Raw genomic sequence first — 4,550 nt, forward strand, 5'->3', positions numbered from 1 at the left:
AGAGGAGACACAGATTCTAACTCTCAATAGGAGGACTGTCAAAGAATTTGGGGCTCATGTTTTAAAACTGCCAAAGGGTCCTACGTCCATGCCTGTGAACAAGGGCATGCCATTCATTGTTACAAGAGAGATGACATGGCCCTAACTCATTTAGATTAATCAATTTGAATCTGGAAGTGGGGTCAATTTTTACAAAGTCACATGAGTGAGGAGGTAGGAAGAGACTGGTTGTTATATAGTCAGCAAATGCCACCACACTGGGGTTTTTTGTATTAACTTGGCTTTCCTATTTTATTTGCATTTATTTTTTGCCACATTTATTCCCGGGCCATAAGTTTTGTTCCTTCAGTTTCTTATGGAATATCTTTTTCTTCTGTGCAGTCTCCTCCTCTGGTTTAGGAACAATCCGCTCTTTTTCAGTAAGGGTCATCTCCATGGGGCAGGGAGAGCCCACGTACGGGTCGATTCGACCAGGAGCTCTGTAAATCCTGCACTGCATCTTAGGGGCTTTGTTCACCTGGATGTGTTCAATGACCAGAGAATTGACCTTTAAGCCCTTAAATTCAGCAGTACTCTGCAGTTTCGAGCGCGTGCAGTAGAAATTTAGCGCTGTTTTTGGGCCACCGACCCTGTGTCCAGCCCCACTGTTCGGCTTGGGCACACCTGCCAACTCAACCATTATAATGAGTGAATGGCACACATCGCTTCTTTAAAGTGACATCCTTCAGATGCTGCTGCTGCTGCTAAGTCGCTTCAGTCGTGTCCGACTCTGTGCGACCCCATAGACGGCAGCCCACCAGGCTCCCCCATCCCTGGGATTCTCCAGGCAAGAATACTGGAGTGGGTTGCCATTTCCTTCTCCAATGCATGAAAGTGAAAAGTGAAAGTGAAGTCGCTCAGTCGTGTCCGACTCTTAGCGACCCCATGGACTGCAGCCCACCAGGCTCCTCCGTCCATGGGATTCTCCAGGCAAGAGTACTGGAGTGGGGTGCCATCACCTTCTCCGGACATCTTTCAGATACGTGGTGGCTTTTCGGATATGCCTACCCTTAATGGCCTGGGCAGTTTCACGAGTGTTCTTAAAGTGAACATGAAGATTTGAACCTATTGATTCGCATGATTTTTATGGGGTTTTCTGCGTCAAGTGAATAATGTACCATTTTCGGAGGTCACCTGGGGGATATTTATAATCTAATTTCAAGCAGAAAATGGCAGGGAGTATAATCCATTATATAAACAGGCTTATGTAAAATATATTCAAACAAGATGCAGATTTTATAAAAAATATACAGACTAGATTGTTTGATAGCACTATTTCAAGGCCTTAAGAATGACTCTAGTAATACCGTATCATTATATTATAAAGCATGAGAATTTATCATCATATCCAGGATTTAACTGAGACTTCTTTCCAGTCACTGATTTTAAGTGACATATTAAATATTCCTCATCCTGAATTTGTTCAGATAATTAAACTTCTAATAGCCAGATATTTAGTTGCTATAAACTTTTATCTCCCCCAAAGAAAATGTAGTTATAGCTTATAATGATATTAAAAATAAAGCAAAAATAGTCAATTCTCTGGGATGAAAAATGTCTCAAGGAGGCTTTATTCATTGCTTGATGTATAATTCAGCCTATTAATCGAAGACTATTTTATCTTCTTTGTATAAATTTCCTTTCATTAAAAACTAATGGAATATTGTACAAAACTGCAGGATATAACTTTATATGACATTTATGAACACTTACATTTATTTGCAGACTAAGAAAATTAGTCCATGAATAAACCTTTGAAAAACTGAAGTAGCAACTTTTAAAAATACAGAATGCTTTGCAAGATGACTATTTTGTTCATTAGCATTTTAAGCGTTTTAATAAATTAAAAAGATTCCTTCTCAGAAAAAGTTAGTGTTTTTCTATATAATGTGAATTAAAGGATAAACAGCAATTTCATACATCATTTTTTCTTTTATTTATAGAATTATCAGCAGTAGTAAAGAAAAATAAGCTATGCTGTTTTGTGGTGCCAATTTGGCATATGCATTCTGGATTGGCCTTGGGGTACTGAGGCAATTTGGCTTGTTAGAACTAAAAAATAGATGAAAACACAGAACAACAAAAATATCCTGAGAGTGCTGCTAGAGAGCAACTCTCCACACTATCCCTGCATTGGGCTATTTTTTAGGAATTGTAATCCTGTATGTACTCTCTTTTTATTTTGTGTTGTGTTTATGGCAATGAAGACTATGAACTGTCCCTGTGGCTATTGTTTTGTTTTATTATTATTATTATTTTTTTAAGTATTTGCCTTCCACCACTCTAAGCTCAAGACTTCCCTGGTGGCTCAGTGGTTAAGAATCCTCTTGCCAATGCAGGAGGTGCAGATTCAGTCCCTGGTTCTGGAAGATCCCCTGGAGAAGGAAACAGCAACCCACTCCAGTATTCTTGCCTGGACAATCCCTTGGACAGAGGAGCCTGGCAGGCTATAGTCCATGGGGTCACAAAAGAGCCAGACACAACTTAGCCACTAAACAACAAAACTCCAAGTTCAATCATAGTACCCGTCTGAATCTCTGCAGGTCCCAGAGCCAAGCAAATTGACTTAGATTGGCCCATTGGTGGTGGAGGTGTAGTTGCTAAGTTGTGTCTGACTCTTGCAACCCCATGGACTGTAACCCGCCAGGCTCCTCTGTCCATGGGATTTCCCAGGCAAGAATACTGGAGTGAGTTGCCATTTCCTTCTCCAGGAGATCTTTCAGACACAGGGATCAAACTCAGGTCTCCTGCATTGCAGGCAGATTCTTTACCAACTGAGCCATCAGGGAAGCCCTGACCTACTGGGAATTCCTAGAGAGAAACCCAAGATGGGCAGCTGACTCCAGGAGGCTTATCTGAATACACATCCCTAAAGGAACTAAGGAAGGCAGGAAAGCTGAGGGAGAAAGTGACCTATGGGGTCTCAGCTGATACCAGCAGGGAACCTGGATCCCAAATCAAGGCACAGGAGGTTGTCCTTTACACCCCCTCATTCAGCCACTCACTGGCGATGCGCCACTCTAGGCAAGTGATGGACCCTTGGATGAGGTACTTGTCTGAAGCTGAGGGTACTATCCCAGTTCAGACAGTTCCGAGATAGCAGCAGCTAGTATGCTCAGAGGCTGGAAGATGAATCCCTCTGCCTTGAAGACAGGATCTGATGGAAAACATAGTATCCTACACGCTTCACTCCTTGCTTCACTCAGAATCCTAGAGTAGGTTCTCCCGGGCAACAGCTTCTCTAGAATTGATGAGGTATGAAGTTGTTAACTAGGGATCAGAAAGGGTAAAAGAGATCTAAGTTACCATGAAGTTAGCAAGAGCAGGAATACCCTAGGACTGAGCAAACAAATGGAATATTTGAAATCATGAAATCTTAGAAACTTAGGAAGAGCGGCTCTGAGGATCTGAAGCTCGGATCTGGAGGAGACACTGCTTGACTAGCGCTGGGGTCTCTGACCTGGGGGAGGGGCTCTGTATGCCTCGGACCCAAGCTTGAGAAATCTGACTGATGCTGGTGTCTTGAAGGTGGCTGTGATAAAAGTTATTCCCCAATTATTGGAAAAATTGCAAACTGGGTCCGTAGACACACACACACACACACACACACACACACACTGGAATATGACTCAGCCATAAAAAAGAGTGAGATAAAGCCATTTGCAGCCACATGGATGGACCTAGAGATTATCACCCTAAATGAAGAAGTCAGAGAGAGAAAAACACATATATGACATCACGGATTTCCCTGGTGATTAGGAATCCACCTGCTAGTGCGGAGGACAGGTGTTTGACCCCTGGTCCAGGAAGATCCCACATGCTACGGAGCAGCTCACCCCTTTCACCATAACTGCTGAAGCACAGAACCCGTGCTCCACAACAAGAGAAGCCACGGCAACGAGAAGCCCGCACACGGCGACGAAGAGCCGCCCCCAGTAGCCGCAACTAGAGGAAAACTGCACGCAGCAACCAAGACCCAGTGCAGCCAAAAAATAAATAAATGAATAAAGATTCTAAAATGACATCACTGATAAGCAGAATCTAAAAAATTATACAAATGAATCTGTTTACAGAACAGATACAGACTCAGAGACACAGAAAATAAACTGAAGGGCAAATGGACAGGAGGGAGGATAAATTAAGAGCATGGGATTAACAGATACAAACTACGTATATAAGATCGATAAATAACACATAACAGAGAAAATATTCACTATCTTGTAGCAATCTATAATGGAAAATAATCTGAAAAAATATATATATAACTGAATCACTTTGCCATACACATGAAACTAACACAATATTATAAATCAACTATACTTCAATTAAAAAAAAAAAAGAAAAACTGCGAATTGAATTTAGCTGCTGTTTCAGGAAGGGACCTCTGCTGTCAAGGTAAAGTGCTGTAGGGGTGATACACACAGAACTTAAGCTCTCAGAGGCAGAAAGAGTGACTTCCCTCTCCTTCCAGAAGGCTTGGGTTCTCCGTCTAGGGCCCCGATGGACAGAGC

At 42.2% G+C, this 4,550-nt stretch overlaps 1 pseudogene; it reads right to left on the minus strand.

The window, feature by feature from the left end:
- Positions 1-301: 301 nt before the first annotated feature.
- LOC133068894 (large ribosomal subunit protein uL22-like) lies at positions 302-1,160 on the minus strand (annotated as a pseudogene).
- Positions 1,161-4,550: the final 3,390 nt, after the last annotated feature.

Source organism: Dama dama, chromosome 14, assembly GCF_033118175.1.
Source record: "Dama dama isolate Ldn47 chromosome 14, ASM3311817v1, whole genome shotgun sequence".
Classification (NCBI taxonomy): Eukaryota; Metazoa; Chordata; class Mammalia; order Artiodactyla; family Cervidae; genus Dama; species Dama dama.